Genomic DNA, 18,056 nt, shown 5'->3' on the forward strand with positions numbered 1-18,056 from the left:
TTGAGATCATTAAAGCCCTCGCAAAAACAGCCCTTTGGGCAGGCGGGACCCACCCACTAGATGTGCCCATAAAGGGAGCTCTTTGGCTGTGCGGGTGGGTCTCTGGGCCACAGCTGAGCAGGTACCGTGGCTGTGGACTGCAAGCACACCAGACAGTGAACAAGGAAGATTCTACTCCAAGTGAAGGCAAGGTTAAAATTAGAAAAAAAAAAAAAGTTAAAGAAAAAAAGGAAGAGAAGGAGGAGGAGGAGGGGGGGGGAGGAGGAGAAGGAGGAAGAGGAGGAAAAAGAAAATAAAAAGAAAAGAAGGAAAAGGGACCCTGAGTGCCTTCAGGGCCTCAGGAGTCACAGATGTCAGCCAGGTGGTGGGGGGACATGGGCAGCTAAGGGCCCAGCTGTGGTTCATGTTGTTAGCTGTCCCATTCTCTTTACTTGGGGCGGCTCCTTGCCTGGCTTGTTGAGCTGGGAGGGGGGAAGGGGAAGGCGGAGCGCCCCGTCCAGGCTTCTCCGCCGCTGCAGCCTGCAGGGCCACAGGTGCACAGGTGCTGTCAACCCGGGCCAGGGAGAGCCTGGGCGGCGGCCTGGAGGAAGGGCGGGCCGCCGGCCCTTGCGCGTTAAGGAAGTTGCCCAAAATGAGGAAGCGCGGCGAGCCGGGTGGCTGAGGCGACACTGGCGACCGAAGAGCCAAGAGGAGCAGGCGGCCGGCGCGGCGTCCCAGCTGTCCCCGAGGACGCGCCCGCTGCAGCCCCGCGCCACCGACGCGCTCGGGCCGCCCAGGCCGCTCACCTGGCGCAGGTAGGTGTGGCCGCGCTGGCTCCTGGCCGCCGCCCGGGGCGCTCCCGAGGCGCCTGTGGTTAGGAGGGTGGCGAGGGGGGGCACAGCGGGGCGTTCGTCATGCGCCCTCTTCCTGCCGCCCGGGCACGCGGCGCAGGTGACCCCGGGCCCTGGGCCTTTTGAAGGAGGACACTAAAGTCCTGACCATTAAATACGAGGAGGCAGGTCCTGCCGGCTTCTGTCCCCGAACCGAGCCGGGGTCCAGCCCCTGCGCGGGGAGAGCGGGCCGGGGGCGCAGGGGGCGCAGGGGCGCGGAGGTCCGACGTGCGGAAGGGGACCTGGGACCGCCGCCCGCGCGGGCCTCCAGCCGGGGCGGGCCTCCAGCCGGGGCGGCCTCCAGCCTGGGCGGCCTCCAGCCGGGGCGCACGGTGCGGAAGCCGGCGAGGCCCTGGGAAGCGCGGGGCCGGGGACAGGCACAGCCCCAGAGGCTCCGACTCTGAAATAGAGCATTTTCCCTTTGGCCGCTGAGGCGATCCATGAGGAAAAGATCAAAATATTAAAATATTGCAAATATCTATCCAAGTCCATTAATCAAGGTGGAGATGCGCGCATGGCCCTGGGCTTTGCTATAGAAAGGGCAGCTGCGTGGAGAAGAGACTTTCAGAACCCCTGCCAACAGGGAGCAGGAGCGCACGATCCAGGTGGGCCCAAGTTCACCGTCAACGGACTCAGCCCGGAACGACTCAGAGTCAGAAAAGTTTTAAGTGGGAAAATGTAAATTTGAGTTAAATAGTTGAGGAAGGGGCAATATGGCTTCCAAGTCACTCACCCAAGGACTGTACAAATGTAGTCGCTGCTGCTGTTTGAATGTTCGAGAAACTAGGAAGACAGTCATTAGAAAAATTAGAGTTTGCAAGTTTTTTTTTTTTTTTTTTGAAAAGAAGTGAGAAGCGATTGCAGATTATTTTCTGAGTTCTATCTGACTGATGAAAGATTGGGTTGAACTCAAGTAAAACCATCGACTGGAAAAAATTTTTTTTTCTTTTTCTTTTTCTCTTCTTTTTCAACCTTTACCGAATTCCAGGATGTAATAAAAAGATTTGGAAATGTGCCATGTCTGAATACTCATTTGGAAAAAAAAGCAAAAAACATTGATCATGTAATGTCTGAGAATTCCTGGAGTAAATGGGATTGGCTCTGTCATCTGATTTCTTTGTTTTAGTTAAGAATAATTCATGGGCTAGGGTTTGGCTCAGTGGTGGAGCGATTCCTAGCTTGTGTGCGGCACTGGGTATGATCCTCAGCACTGCATATGAATAAATACAGCATTTTTTTAAAGAACAAATTCATTGCCTTTACACAGGCAACTGTTTAATTAAACTCTAAATACATGCATGATGTCTCTCTTTCCTGCAAATGAAGTCAAAATAGGGGATGGGTATATTTATATTTGAACTAAAAGAAAAAGGTTCAAAGTGACAAACCTTACCAATTCAGGTTATGTGTCCTTATTTTGTTCTATCTAAACCATACGTTTGTTTTAGTGTATTTAGAGAAATTTTGCAGTGAAACAAATTGTGTTATCCTCTGTATTTGAAATGCTTATAGACATTGGGTTTTATAAAAAAGTCTTCATAATTAGAATATTTTTTAATGTTTAAGTTAGGATAAAAATGGGGAATATACTTTAGATCTTTGCCTTTCCTGAGGGAGAAAATTGGTAGGCCGATTATTTTATTACTAGGTCTGCGTTTCAGAGATGATTCTTGTTGGTCTTCCTTGGGCTGGTGTTTAATATTCTGAATACAGGTCCAATCACTCTGTTTTTTAAACTGAACACCTCTTGTAGAACTTTACTCATGCACCGTGTTATTTGTTCATAGTCCTCCAAAACCTTTGTGCCAAGATATGCCTCAGAATTCAGCCTTTTGCAGAATTTGGAATTTTAAATTTAGAGTCTCAATTTCAGAATTTAGAAAGGTGGATCTATGTGCATACCAACACCCTGGGTTCCATACAGCTCCAGTACACTCCAATAGCACCCTGCCGTCCCTCACAGGAATCCTTGAGCACTTTCCTGGTTAACATATTCATAGTCTACGTGGAATAAATAAAGACTATAAATAGCTGTGTGTCAGTTTGGTGCAGGTGTTGTCACTATTGAAGTTCCCCAAAACTTACCAAAAAAAAAAACCCAGAAAACCAAAAGCCTTCCTTTTCAGAACTGAGTCTGTATTCAACTTCTTTGAACCACTGTCTGTTTTGAAACCAAAGGACCTTGACATTGTCCAGTAAGTCACTCTTTCCAGTAACTGGGCGGGCAGTTCCCATCTTGTTCACCGAGTCTGAAATAGCAGCTAGCATTGAAGTTCCAATCCAATCAATCAAAATATGGATCCTCCCGTACAGTGGGTGTTTTCAGCCTTTAGCCATCTGGTTTCCAACAGCAGGGTTTGTGAAGGTCTTAGGATGAGAGTTACTCAGAGAACAGGTTATCAGGACCCTGCACAGCTGCAGTGCGTCCTTGGAAGAAGCATGGTTTCCTGTCACTGTGCAGATGGCTCTATCTACCCCTGCTATCTCCACCTGAGGAATGGCAGGGCAGTCTGTATCCGATATAATTTCTGCTTTCCCACCTTTCTTCAACCGCTCCCTCCCAACCCACTTCTCCTATCCCCATTTTCCATGTTTTAACACTTTCCTGCCTTTCTGTATTGAGTTAGCTGTAACTGGGTAGAGGGAAAAAAATTAGGAATTTAGGCCTTTGGGAATTTTTTTAAAAATATCTACACACTTAGCCTTTTTTGTTTTTTCCTTCTTAAGCAGTTGAAATAAAAAGATAGTCCCAATGAGATTATCATCAGATTGCCCAAATTATGTCTTCTCACCTTAATCTTTGGATTTGAACAGGTTGGATTTGAACACCAGGAGATGGGAATTTTACTACTGAAAGATTTGGAAAAGATTAAAATAATAATTAGGCTGATTGAATTTTAGGAAAGTGCATAATTTTGATATTTTGTTATCAGGAAATTTTTCTATTTGCTTATAACTGACAAGTTAGCGTGTATCCATTTGATCTTCCTTCCTTCCTTCCTTCCTTCCTTCCTTCCTTCCTTCCTTTCTTTCTTTCTTTCTTTCTTTCTTTCTTTCTTTCTTTCTTTCTTTCTTCCTTTTTTCTTTCTTCCTTCCTTCCTTTCTTTCTTTCTTTCTTTTCTTTCTTTTTTTTTTAACTTTAAGTATCAAGTTTGTAACTTTTAGCCTGTATCTCTTGAAAGGTCCTTGAGTTGGAATGTTAAATACAATCAAATTTATCCAAAGTCCAAAACTACCCAGAGAGAGAATATTTCAGTTATGTTACAGTGGGTTTAACAAATCAAAAGTGGTGCTCTCGTTCTTCTTTGATTTCTTGGAAATCACGTCTGTCTTATTTCTGGAGGTTGGCCAAAGCCGAGGGTGGAGGGAAAGGTGGAGACAGCTAGGAATCTTGGTGATGGCACTGCTCCTCACCTCACTGGTAGGTCCTTGAGCTTTTCTGATGGATATTCTCTGGGGGAACAAGGAGTGTGCTTCCTCCTGATGCTGGTCCTGAATCCTGAGGCTGGGAGGCTGCGATCCCCACAGCTGTGCCCCAGGACTGGGCAGGGAACACAGGTGTGGGGACACAGTGGGGCCTTCCGAGATGCTGTGACCCCTGTGAAGACCAAGCAGGCCAGAAGCAGGTCTGCAGGAGGGGGTCAGACTGGGGTCCAGGTGACTGAGGCCCTAACCTAGGTACTGTAAATGGGGACATAAATGGCCCAGGGCAGAGATGTACAGAAATCAGCAATTTAAAGAGAGATTGACTTATTTGGGCTCTGCCTAACTATAAAATCATTGAATGTACATGTGGCTGACTCTTGCCTCCCTCCATCTGTTTGACTTCACTGATGAATCCTCATTCTGTCTCCATCAATATGATACTTTATTGCATCTATCAGTTCCCATGGATTTGCCATGGACCTGTTGGATGTGCCCTGGGCTAATTTACCTTTTTTTGTTTAATTTAAATATTTAATAACTTCCTCTTTTATTCTTTCTACCCATGAGCTCGGCTCATCAAAAACAAGCTTCTCAATTTTTTGAACTAGAATTCTTCTAGAATTCTCCCTATTTCCTTAAACTCAGTGTATTTGTTATTTTTTCTGTTGTCATTTTTTTAATGTGTCAAGTGCCAACAGTGTGCCGACTTCCTGGCCTGAGAATTGAGGAGACGGTGGTCCTAGATCACCTGTCACCTTCTCCCCTCTTCCCATATCGTCCCAGGATAAGTATTGTACTATCTGAGGTTGAAAAGCTTTTGGGTGTTTGCTTTATTATGCCTCTAGTAGTACAGTCTGCACACAGATGACGGCATCGTCCACTCAGCACGCCAGGCCAGAAGCCACTGTCTTCCCACACCTGGGTTCCCTGCGGCAGCCATGAGGGGTAGCAGCTTCTGCAGTTCAACCACCAGGTGTATGTTGTGCTTAGGATATGGCCTGAGTGTGTCCCACAAAGCTTCGTGTGCTAGAGGCTCCCCAGTGTGGCAGTGTTGAGAGGTGGGGGAATAGTGAGTAGTAGGTGGTTAGGTATTTGGGGTCACTACCCTCAGAAGGGATTAATGTAGCTCTTATGGAACCCCCATTAGTTCCCAAGAGAGTGGGTTGTTGTAAAAGAGCAAGTCTGGCCCCTGAAGTTTTCTGGCTTTCTATCTTATCGTGTGGTCCCTTCTTCTTCCACGGGTTCCCTCCATGATACTTTCCGCCATGTTGTGATGCAGCCTTTAGGGCCCTTGCCAGAGGCCAAACAGATGGAGCCACCTTGTCTTGTATTTTCAGCCCCAGAGCATAAGCTAAGCTAGTTTCTTTTCTTTTCTTCATCAAATACCCAGATTCAAGAATTTTGTTATAGCAACAATAAACAGACGGATACAGCATACAGTATCATTACATTTTCTTTCTTATACCCATTTTTGTTTTTTTTACGCAGCAGAACTTTGGTCTGTTTGGGGGTTTTCTTAGTTTGCACTGTCCCTATGATAATTTTCTTCTCAATTCTCTGAGAATAAAAGTGGATATCCCTCTTGACAAGTAATCTCTCAGTTTTATTTTCTTTCTCTTTTTCTGGGAGATTCTTCTGCTCTCTTCTGTACATGTGCTTACAACTGTAGAGTACCTTGGGGAGCTTGTTGACTGCATGCATTTTCTGCCAGTTGTTTATTGCACTCTTTGTTTTGCCTTTTGGAGTATTCAAATGCATCTTAAAAACTTCCATTTACACTTTACCTCTTATAAATCCATTCCCATAATCGTTGAACACCTTTCCCTCAACTCTGTGTTTCTGCATTTGTTGGTTCACCTATTTATTTTTCACCGCGTAGAGTTTTTGTGATTTCTGCTGTCAGGAGATATTTTGAATTATGATTGATGAAAGATCTTTTTGACTTCTCACGGAGCAGTGAAACATCTGTATTTTAAATCAGTGTCCTTCTCACCACTGTATTTGTTCCTGCCCCAATGTTTTATTATATGAATGAGGAGAATTTGTATTTTTTCTGGGGAGACCCTGAGCCTTTAGCCAGAGACTTGGTCTTTGCCTCGATTTCCCTGCTTCCTACTGCGGATGCTGTAGTGTGAGCTGCCTCTGCTCACCTGTGAGCAGCACTGGGTGGAGTGGAGTGGAGCTAGCAGGGAGCCATGTGGTGAGCAGGTGATGTGCACAGAGACCCTCCAGGAGGACTTCTCCTGAGACCAGCAGTGCACCTGCCCGAGGGCATCCTGGGGGCCTGGGGCTTCTGCAGCCCCTTCTGGAAACACAGAGTGACCCCTTGCTGCTCCTTCACAAGTCTTTTGGATTTGCTTGGGCAGAGGAAGAGTGCGGACGCTGTTTTTATCTCAAGTGCTAAGAATGCTTGAGATCATTGATTATCATCCTGTCTCAGACTCACGTTTATTGAAGACTTTTACAGATGGTGGTTGAGAGTTGGGGGACGACGTCTCATTGTGCTCAGATCCCCCGTTCTAGATTTTTAAGCTACTCTTGAAGGGAACGATCCCAGAGGGGGGTTTTGTTCTGATACCAGAGGCAGTGCCTGGTCCCTGGCTGTGCTCAGGACTGACCGACCTGTTGCAGCCCTCCTGGGGGAGGCAGGGAATTTGGGGATCTGCCCCCGCAGTCTTGGATGGAGGCTAATAACTGTACTCCCAGAGAAGGTTTCAGAGGAACAGCCACAACTTTGAAAGTGAGTTTCTTTGATCTCCAAGATGGGAGAACTCTCTGCATTTCTCGTTCTGGAAAGTTTTCAACTACACATTGGTACATGTGGGAAGGGAAGAATTCAAATGGCATCAGCAACAGGGGCAACCTGACCTCTGCCCTCCAGTCCCACGGTGGGAAAGCAGTTTGGTACCTGTCCTCCCCAGCCTTGTCCTGTGTGTTCATGCACATATGTGGGTACATACATTGATCTGCCACAGCTCCCATGTTAGGTGTGTTCATGACACCTTACCTGCTTTCTGACAGCTCCATGCCTGGGGTTATTTTAATTCATTCCACCAAGTTAAACATGTGTAGCTCATGGAGAGGCAAGTAGATTCTCTGTCCTAATTTTTGATGTTTCAAGTCAGGCACGTTTTCTTTTCTTCTCCTTTGCTATCCGCATGCGCCATCTGGGCCATCTTTGTCCCCAGACAGGTGTTGGTCCTGTCCTTCACTCAGGCCACTGTGGGAGTTTTTTTTTTTTTTTTTAACTTTAGCAAGTGGGCGGCTCCTTTCCAAGGAGTGCAGTTAAGACTTGGTTTTTATTAAAGGACCCGGGACGTGCACGTGGTTCTGGTCACGCGTGGCGGTGCAGACGTCTCTGCTGCCCATGAGCTCCATCTCCTTGTCCATCTGTCTGCCCACTGGGTGTCTCGCCCTGGTGGCCCCAGCTTTCCTGACCCGGCCTGTTTGGCATTTCCAGGTGGCACACGGGTCTGTCTTTCAAGGTGCCCTGGGTATTTTGAGGCTGCATCTGTGATAGCACCATCTTGCATCCTGTCCCCCATGAGACAGAAGCAGGGTAAGACCTGGACACCCACGGGGCAGCGTGGGCCTGTAGACCAGGCCCTTCCTGTCTAAGCCGCCTGAACTTGACATCCTTCCCTCTAGAGGAACTTGCTCCTGTTCAGGAGCCGGGGAGCTGGGGGTGGACTGCCTGCCTGAGGGCACTTCTCCCTGCAGGCCCTCTTCTGCTCCCCTGCTCTGTCCCCCTGCTGCCTGCCTGCTCTGGGGTAGAGGTCTCGGCAGCCTGTCTTCTCCACGGGTGTCCCTGCCACTGGTGGCCTGCATCCTTAGCAGCCCAGCACACCGATGGCTGTGTTTTCTGCCGAGTGCTCCGAGTGTCACTTCTTCCCTTTCTGTGCATTTACAGCGGCTGCCTGGGCTGGAGGCGGAAGTCCACCACTTCCTTTTCTTAGTGACTCTGGTCAGCTGATGGCCACGGCTGTTGGCGGGGGGAGGCCCAGAGAGCAGGAACGAGAAGAGACTTGCTAGAGCAGGGGAGGTGCGTCCCAGGCCTTGGTGTCGAGCTCCCCCAAAGCTGATGGCTTCTGTGTCTTCACCCGGCTCCCTTTGATCCTGTGGCCCACTCAGGAAGAATAAGAACAAAATCCCCGTGACGGCCATGTTGCTAATTAGGACAGCGCAGGTCCAGGATTTCTAGACGCTCCACTAAAGATGCAGAGGATGTGGGAGGTGACGGGATCATGGGCACCATCTAGTTTGACCTGCTTAGAGGCCATGAGCCTCACTAAGCCGTGCTGCTGGGAGGCCAGCCTCACCCCCAGAGCTCTTAGAGGCAGGTCTCACGGAGATGTTGAGCTCTTTGCTTTTGGCTGAGCACCAGCCTTTTGCTGAGGCTGGCTTTGAATTCGCAATCCTCCCGCCTCAGCCTCCCACTGCGCCCGGCTAACTGAAGGGATCTTGAAAGGGCAGAGGGACGACCTGAGCTTGGCATAAGACATGGCGGCCTCACTCTTCACCCACTGGTGACAGAAAACTCGCTCTGATCCCTCTAGCTTTGTGTTGAGCAATTAAGCAAATTTCATAAGAAATTGGTAAGGCCTCTGGCCGCGTGACTGGTGAACATGAGCACACTGGATACGTTTGCACAGCTGTCCCCCTTCCACAGAGACTGAGCTCACTTCCAAACCCCGTCAGAGTGGACTGGCCTCCTGTGGGAAGCTCCTGGGAAGGCCCACTGTGCAGTCACCCGCTCTGCCACTTTCCAGCACACCTTCATGTCCGCTCTGGTTGGGAGATGGCCTGGGTGCCCCCCGAGGTCCCTGGGTGATAGGTTCCAGTCTGAGCATGGCGGTTTGTGGGGGTGCCACGGAATCCTTAAGAAATGGAAACTGGTAGGAGGCGCTGGGGTCGCTGGGACCCTGTTCTGACTGATGACGTTTCTCCCGTGAGTTCTCACAAGAGGCTTGTTGCAAAGGGGGTGACCCTGGATCCGCCCTCTCTCTGCTTCCTGGCTCAAGGTGGGACTGCTTTCTCCAGTGAACTCTGACCACGGATCCTCTCCAGAACCGAGCTGATTCAGGCACCATGACCTTGAACCTCCAAAACTGAGCCAAGTCAACCTTTTTTTTTTTAATCCCTCGGTAGGCTGTGTCAGGTGTTTTGGTATAGTGATGCAAAGCTGACTAATGCAGTGTCTGTGGCTGTCCCTCAGAGGGGCAGAATTGGTGCTGCCTGACTTCATCACCACCTTTTGGGCTGGGAAGGAGAAGAACTAGGTCTTCTGCAGCATTGGAATAAAATGGGAGGAAAAAAGAAATTTGAGAGTCATTTCCATTTAGTTATGGAAACTTTTGTGATGCAGGTGGGTTTTTGATGACCCAGGCAAGAAAGGACATCTTGTTGTTTTTTTGGGGAGAAGGACACCTTCTAGAAGGGAAGCAGAAGGTGAATATCTGTGAAGGACAGTCTCCCTGAAGGAACAACATTTTCTGCAAAAACATATACGCAAGAAATTCTTTCGAGTTTAATTCTTTTAAGTAAACTCTGGAAACGGTCAGTTCCCATTGGTAGAGGAATGGCGTATTAGTCTGCTCAGGGCTGCTGTAACAAAGCACCCCGTGCTGGCTGGATCATACAGCAGCATGTGTTGGTCCCAGTGTTCTGGAGGTCAAGAAGTTCAAGGTGCTGCAGGGTGGGTCCTTCTGAGAGGTAGGAGGAAGAGTCTGTCCCAGGCCTCTCTTGCCTGGCTGATAGATGGCTGTTTTCATCTTCACAGGCCATTTTCTCCCAGGCGTGTCTCTCTCTGGCCAAGTTTACCTTTTGCCTAAGGACACTATTCATGTTGGATTGGGCTCTTCCTAGGGACCTCATCCTCACCTCTCTGGAGACCCCATCTCCAAGCAAAAATCCAGTATGGAGTTCTGGGGGTTAGGATTTCAACATTTGAATTTCAGGAACGTGGGGGTGGACACAGTTCAATCCATCAGTCTGGCCTTTCTGTTGGTGTCTCTCCTGCGGTGCCACCAAGGGCCCCAGAGTAGTCTCTCCCTGGCCACCTGAATAGGCTCGATACACAGGGTTCTAGAGCTTGGTACCTGTCAAAACCAAACCACAGCCAAGCAGGCTGAAGTACTTCACGTACAGTGCTTCCTGTGTGTAGATTGACAAAAGCTTTTTTAAAAAAGAAAATGAGACAGGGGGCAGGAGGATGAGGAATAGTAGATGGGAGAGCACAAGAGCAGAAGTCAAAACTGTCACGGAGAGAAGAGCAAGAGACTGGAATGGCAAGCAGAGTACAGAGCAGGGAATCATTCCACCTCGGTCAGGGAGGGAGGCCAGGGTTTTGAATAAATGGTACCAGGAAAGCTGGCTAATCATTTGTAAAATAAAACTTTGCTCTTGAGACTACGACGCATTCTAAACTGAATTTTATGGAACCAATCTAGACGTCCATGAACAGATGATTAGATAAAGAAATTGTGGTTATAGATACCCAGTGGAATATGACTCAGCCATGCAGAAGAATGACTTTATGACATTTTCCAGTAAACGGATGAACCCGGAGACTATCATGCTAAGAGAAATGGGCCAGTCCCCCCAAACAAAGGTCAAATGTTTTCACTGGTATCTGAAAGCTAACCCACAATACAAGGGGCCGGGGAGAAGAGAAGTTCCATAGATTAGACAAAAGGGAAGGAAAAAGAAGGGAGAGGAGATAGGAATAGGAAAGTCAGTAGAAAAAGCATCTAACCTAACTCTCCTATGAAACCTATGAAAATACCTACATGAGCCCCACCACCATGCCCACCCACAAGAACGGGGTCCTAATTAGAAGATGTATCTAGGCTTACATAATTTTATCAAAATGGATTCTATTGTCATATATAACTAAAGAACCAATAAAATAGAATTAAAAAATAAGCATATCTAAGTGAAATCATAAAACTACTAAAACTTAGGTGAACAGTTTAATAATATTGTGGAGTAAAGAGGTCGTTCTACATGACAGACATAGGAATTCACAATAGATAAAGACTTATAAGAATGACTTCCTAAAAGAAAACCCTTATGCAAATGAAAAAAGAAAATCAGTAAAAAAAAAAAAACCCCGTAAGATACATTTATTTTCAGTGCTTATGATAGAGCTCCAATAGCTTTAATATGTAATAAGTTCTTCTCAATCAATAGGACAAAGAACATAAGGGAGAATCCGCAGGGCCATTTGGTAACAGCTTTGGATGAAACACGCAAGTACTTTGACTCAACAATTTCACCTTTGGGAACTTATTGCACATACATATTAACAAAAGTGGGGAAATTTTTATGTATGCATACAGTAATGCATTGCAACATTTACTTTTGTAATAGCAAAAAAAAAAAAAAAACAGGAAAAAGAATAGCTATCAGGAAGGGACCTGGTTCAATAAATTATAGCCTGTCCATGCATTATGATCCTCTGCAGTCTTTTTACAAATATAGATATTAATTTTTATCTTGACACCAAATGATAATGATATCAAAGCTATATTAATGCAAAAGCAGGTTGTCACATGTCACTTTATATTTTTCAAAATCATGCGGGCACATAATGATGCAATTGACATTGGATTTTCATTTACTACATAACAGTGCATATCCAACTATGCAAATATGGGAGTGTGTGTGTGTGTGTGTGTGAGAGAGAGAGAGAGAGAGAGAGAGAGAGAGAGAGAGAATACGTAGAACAATCTGGAAACATGAGTACCTAAGAGAGAGCAGCATTCATCTGAGGAGTAGACTTGGTCTGGAGAAAAAAAAGTGAAATATGCATTTTTACTCTGTGTCTTTGCAAAGAAGGTGAGTGTGTGTCTTTTTTAAGGTAGGAAAGATAAAATAAAATAGAGTTTGCTTAGGGGTGGGAGATGGATAATATGAGAGAGAAGAAAGAAAACTTATTTGGGAACTCCCATCGTGACTGTTGGGGCGATTGTGCCTTGTAGTGAGGAGTGAGCTCAGGTGGCAGCCCTGATTCTCAAACATGTCTGCACACCATGACCCTGGGAGCTTGACCCAATCCTGATGCAGAGGCCCTCCACCCAGTGCACAGCCTCCCAGCCCGTCCTGTGATAGAACTAGTTAGCAGGATTTCCTAGCTCACAAGCACATCTTGGAAGGCTGAGGAGGTTCCCAGAGACTGGAATCAACTGGGGTGCCAGGTATATGGCAATGCTGTGTGCCTTTGATCGTGGGACAGAATGAAGTAGTCTGTCCCTATTTAATGCCTGTGTGTGTGAGAGAGAGACAGAGAGACAGAGAAAGAGAGAACTCACGCACTGTTGTGGAGGTCTCACTGCACGGGAACTTGCATTATAAGTCAGTCAGTCTGCAGAATTTGGAGAGGAAGGCGTCCGAGAGTTACCAGTGCCCTCCCGGCAAGTGAAGAGCACACTTGGAGGAGGGGATGCACGTCAAGTAACTCCCAGAGAAGGAATGTGTGCACCCACCTGCATGCCATTGTCTGCACAGGATGATCGGGATCGCCTCCATCCTCGGGATTTACGTAACCCACTGCACTTAGTCGCTGTCAGACCGTGTGTCCTGTGCCTGCTAACGTGAACTGGTTTTTTGTCTGTTTGTTTGTTTTTTCCCATGAGAGGGGTACGAACAGCCTCACTGCTGGTTGAGAATTTGGGCTATGTTTGGTCTCTTGGTGGCTGTGGCTTGGCATCCGGGCCTTGCAGGCTGCCGTGTATGTAACCTGAAGGCTGCTCTGTGTGGCCCACCTGAACTGTGCTGTCACCTCCCAGCCGTGACCGCCTCCATCCACACTGTACACACTCACCCAGGACGGTCCCAGAGCTCACGCCGTGCACTTTGTAAGGAAATCCCTTGGACCGTGGCTTTGACCTGGATCGCAAGGTCCAGTTCCCAGAGCACAGAGGTCCCCTCGGAGGGAGTGTAGTTGGTGCAAGCAGACCAGGTCCCTGGACGTGGGGCACAGACTTTGCTTGAAGTTGCCTAAGCTCTTGCTACCTCACCTGCAAAAGGAGGCTACAAATACCTGCCCCTGGGATTGTCGTCAGGCCCTGAGGAGCCCCCTGCAAAGCACAGAGACCAATAGCTTGTGAAGAACAGGCCCTCTGCAAAACGTTCATGGTCAAGTGCAGAAAATCGGGGACAGATAGCTGCAGGTTACCTGGGGTTTGAGAAAAGGGGTTGTGTATGAGTCCCATGAATTTAAGACACGTTATGCGAGGGTCACAGCAACAGAATGGCGGTTGCCCAACAGGACCTCCTGACTTTGAAGCAAGCTTTCTGTAAGCTGATCATGTGTTGGGGAATTAGTAAGTCAGGTTGAACGAGGAAGAGAGAGAGTGTATGTTCCCCCCTCCCATCCCCAGTCCTTGGACAGGGACAGCCTTCCCCATACCATGACTTTTACTTTGAAGCCCTAGAACCTGTGTCACATGATTTTTGACCTCTATTGTAGACTTTTAAAGCATCCCGTTGGGGACCATGCCCTGGACATTTTTGTAGATTTGTACTTCTAGAAGGATACCTTCTCTGCGTGTTCTGGGTCCTCTCAAAGTTCCTTTCTAATAGCTTTAGAGAAGCTTTGGATATAATAAACTAGATATTTGGAGAAAACTGTCACCATCCTTTTAATTAAAAAATAAACAAATAAAACAGTAGAGCCTCCAAATTTGGCCCAAGTAGGAGACATTTCTGGAAGGGAGAGGCGTCTGGGCCACCCAGACTCCGTTCCTGGGGTATGTTTATGTGATACCCTCATGACCTGCAGTCCCCACCACCCTGGTCTCAGGGAGGGCCCTGCCTGGTGCCCAGGTGTGTGCAGAAGGCCTCTCTCTGACTTCCCCCATGGAGATTCCATGGAGCCATTTATATTTCAATTACTTAAAATTAAATAAATATGAAAATTAAGTTCTCCAGTCACGCCAGCCACATGTGCAGGGCCTGCGGCCACACGTGACTTGTGGCTCTGTGTCGGACCTAGGTGACAAGCATTTCCATGGTGGCAGCAAGGTCTGCTGGATGCCAGGTGGGACTTGGGCCCACGGCGTCAGCCCACGAGGAGCCCAGGGGTGCAGCTGGCCTTGGCCTGCCGCCCACCGTTCCTGGTGGATCATGCCCAGGGCTGAAACGGTCCACTCAACACAGCAGCCTTCCCCACACACGAGTGTGTACCTGTGCACAAGCGCACACCCAGGGCCGTAGAGTGTGTGTGGCACGCTCCCAATGAGTCAGCAGGGGACTGGGCCAGTTCCCACTGGTGGCCTCCCAACAGTCTTACACATGGGAACTCAGCTTTGGAGAAATCCCATTAAGGAATCCTCGGATGAAGTGGCTCGGCGGACAGCCGGCCCTTGGTATCCACAGCTTCGGCAACGTGGCAGGATTTAGCCAACGTCATACAGGGAACATTTAGAAACGACTGCATCTGTGCTGAAACGTGTGCGCGGCCATCTCCTGTGATTATTCCCTAGACCACACAGCCTGGCGGCCATCGGCTGGACCTTTACGTTCTGTTAGGTATCCGGGGTCATCTGGAGAGGATCTAAGGTGCGTGGGAGGGTGGCAGAGGTTAGATGCCAATACCCCGCCGTTCACGCCAGGACCTGACCTGCTGGGCATTTGGATTTCCCTGGGGGTGAGGGGGGATGTCTTGAAGTGGATCCCCTGCAGATACCGAGGGACAAGCAGAGTTCCTCAAAGAATTGAGTGACATTGTTGAAGAGGATTTTGAGGGAGTGGAGAAGAACCTTAGTACTCTTCATTGCTCTTTTGTTAAACAAACAAACCCACTCACTCCAGGGCTGGGGAGGGGCTCAGTGGCCGGGCCCTGGCCTGGCATGCACTAGTGGTTCCAGAAGAATTCAAAAATAGTAGACTCAGATTTTTTTTTTCGTCCCTGGGACCGTGTTGCACTGGGGGTGTTAGGCACCCTGAGTGTGATCCGAGGTCTTGCCCTGGGCTGAGAGGCAGGAGCATCCTGAGGCTCCTGGGCTGGGCAGAGGGGGGTGGGACCCAGGGGCTGGGGACTCTCTCAGCCTGGGCCCCGACTCCAGCCCGGGCCCTGTCCCTGCCTCCGAGTCAGAGATGGGCCGTTTGCCGGTCCCTGAAATTCCTGTGCTGTTCAATGTGAGCAGAGATAAACAGACCACGAGAGAGATGGCTCTGGAGGCCTGTGACGTCTGAACCTTCCTGGCATGATTCAGCCTGGCCCCAGGAGGGAGGGTGAGCCACGGCACGTGGACCCCACAGCCCAGCCGCTCCACGGGTGAGGGGTGCCGTCGAGGGCTTCACGGGGGACCACAGTCAAGGAAACGGGGGGTTCTCGGGTTCTCCAGTCCGGAAGGCCTTCCCCCTGCAGGGTGTGTTTTCGTGGCTTCTTTTGAATCCGGTCACAACGTCTCCGCCCTGTTTTCCCTCCATCCGTGTCTGGATCTGTTCTGAGCCCCAGAGCTTTCCCTGTTGAGAGAGTAATTCCCCAACAAGTGATCCATGTCCCCTGAGTCTGCTGGGCTCACGCCAAGAGCTGTAAATAATAATAATAATAATAATAATAATAATAATAATAGGGTTTTCTGGGCCCCCTGAAGGGCTACAGGGAGTCTGCCTGGGCTGGAGCCCTGGGTGACAGAGACATGCAGCACAGTGGCTTTGCCCAGGGTCCTTGTGGCCCGAGCTGGCTAGGCAAAGCAGTAGCTCACACCAGTGAGTGTTTGTGGGCAACCCTGGGGCAGCAGGGGGCCCTCAGATGGTGGCCAGGACGTCTGCGCTGTTAGCAGTGGAGCGACTTGGAGGCCGACGCTGAGCAGGGAGCCCTCCTCTGGCCTGCTGATTCCCGACAGAGACACCACACACTTCAACCTCCCAGTCCTGAGATCACGGGCTGCCGTCCCTGAGCCCAGAGGGACCACCCGTCCTGGGTTGGAGGGGTTTGCCCCCCTGCAGGACCATGTGGACATTGCTTTCTGTCTCTGGCTTGAGGGGTCACCACCGACAGGACCAGTATTTTTTTTTCCCAATAATGTTTTTTTAAACTTTTGACAAGTTAAACTTGTGCATAGTTGTGGTACACCGTGATGTTGTGACACATATAGGCAGCGTGGAACGATGAAGTTGAGCTTATTAATGTAGCCATCGCCCTAAGTACGGATCACATATCCCCCCCCCCAACAGAAGCTCTGAGCTCTTTGGCCAAGGTTACCTCACCCCACCCTCAGCTCCTAGTCTATCACTGTTTTATTCTCTGCTTTTGTGAGTTTGATTGTTTCAGATTCTGCAAATACGTGAAAATGGGGTGTTGTCTTTCTATGCTCAGCTTCTTTCACTCCAGTGTCCTCTAGATCTACCCAAGTTGCGATGACAGGATTTCCTCCTTTTTATGGCTGAGTAATACTCCCTGTGTATGTATGTCACATTTTCCTTATCCATTCCCCTGTGGCTGGAAACTGAGGGTGATTCCTTTTCTTGGCTGCTGTGAACATAGGGGTCCCGTCTGTCTTTGGTGCATTTCAAATCCTGCTCCGAAGGGGGCTTGGGAATTTTTTTTAGTTAAGATCAAATGATTTACTTTTCCTTGAAGATGTTCTTTTAACCCCTGAGACAAGGACTTATTTTTGGAAATTCATTTTACTCTAATTTTGTTCCTCTCCTTTATTTAAATTCTCTGCTTCAGGGACCCCAGTGTGGCACATATCAGATCCCCTTGGTCTTTCATCCCGCTCACACCACTCCGTCTTCTCCTCCATGTCTGCAATGTCGTTGTCTCTTCTCTTCTTGCTGTTGGAAATAGTAGCCTCCATTTCTTCCCCCCTCCTTTGGTATTAGGGATTGAACTCGGGCTCTCTTAACCCCTGAGCCCCATCCCCAGCCCTTTGTATGTTTTATTTAGAGACAGGGTCTCACTGAGTTTCCTAGGGCCTCACTACTTTGCTGAGGCTGGCTTTGAACTCACGATCCTCCTGCCTCAGCCTCCCGAGTCGCTGGGATTACAGGCGTGCCCCACTGTGCCCGGCCAATAGTCCCCATTTATCTTCTGCTTTCCCCCCACCCTGGTCTCTGCCCGCTACCTTCAGTGCCTCTTCTTGCCTCCCACTTTCTTCCTCCAACTTGTGGTCTCCCGCTCTGAGCTACTGTTGTAGCAGAGGGATGATTCTCTCATGTTGGGGTCATGGCTTCACCTGCCCTTTGGGACAATATCCAGGTAAGTGTCCCTTAGCTGCCCTTTGTTTCTCCTGCTATTTCTCTCCTTTTATTCTTCTAGAGTAATTATGTAGATCTCTGATTGGTTCATCGTCTTTGAAATAAATCATGGAGGATGGAGGGACCCAGGATATGTTCCCGCCTAACAGAATATTTTCTTTATGCTGAATAGTGCTGTGTGTGTGTGTGTGTGTGTGTGTGTTGTGGGGGGAGGATGGGTTGGTTTATCATGTGTTTTTCCCAGGGAGGCTGCTAGCCATTCCGAATCTCCTTGCCTGTCCACTTCCAAGTCGTGGGACTTTGTCACCAGCCCCTTGGCTCTGGACCAGGACTGTGAGCCCAGACAAACTTCTTTTGTTTATAAAGTAACTAGACTCGGGTTTTCTGTTTTAGCAACGGAAAACAAACCAAAATTTTGTTTCACGTTGTCATGTTGTTCAGGGTACTCATTTCTCTTTCTGGTTCTTCTTGTGGTAGGCAGTTTCAGAAAGGCAGCACAGTCACATCTTCACTCTGCTAGCACCCGTGTTGTGCATTGTTTTGATGTTG

At 48.6% G+C, this 18,056-nt stretch overlaps 1 protein-coding gene across 2 annotated transcripts in view; it reads left to right on the top strand.

Moving 5' to 3' along the window:
• The first annotated feature begins 553 nt into the window (after positions 1-553).
• Syk (spleen associated tyrosine kinase) overlaps positions 554-18,056 on the top strand; it is an 85,381-nt gene continuing 67,878 nt past the window's right edge. For both annotated transcript variants that reach the window (XM_078030669.1, XM_078030670.1), the window contains exon 1: positions 554-794. The gene's annotated coding sequence lies outside the window, so the exon portion shown is untranslated. The remainder of the gene's footprint in view (positions 795-18,056) is intronic.

Source organism: Ictidomys tridecemlineatus, chromosome 13, assembly GCF_052094955.1.
Source record: "Ictidomys tridecemlineatus isolate mIctTri1 chromosome 13, mIctTri1.hap1, whole genome shotgun sequence".
NCBI lineage: Eukaryota > Metazoa > Chordata > Mammalia > Rodentia > Sciuridae > Ictidomys > Ictidomys tridecemlineatus.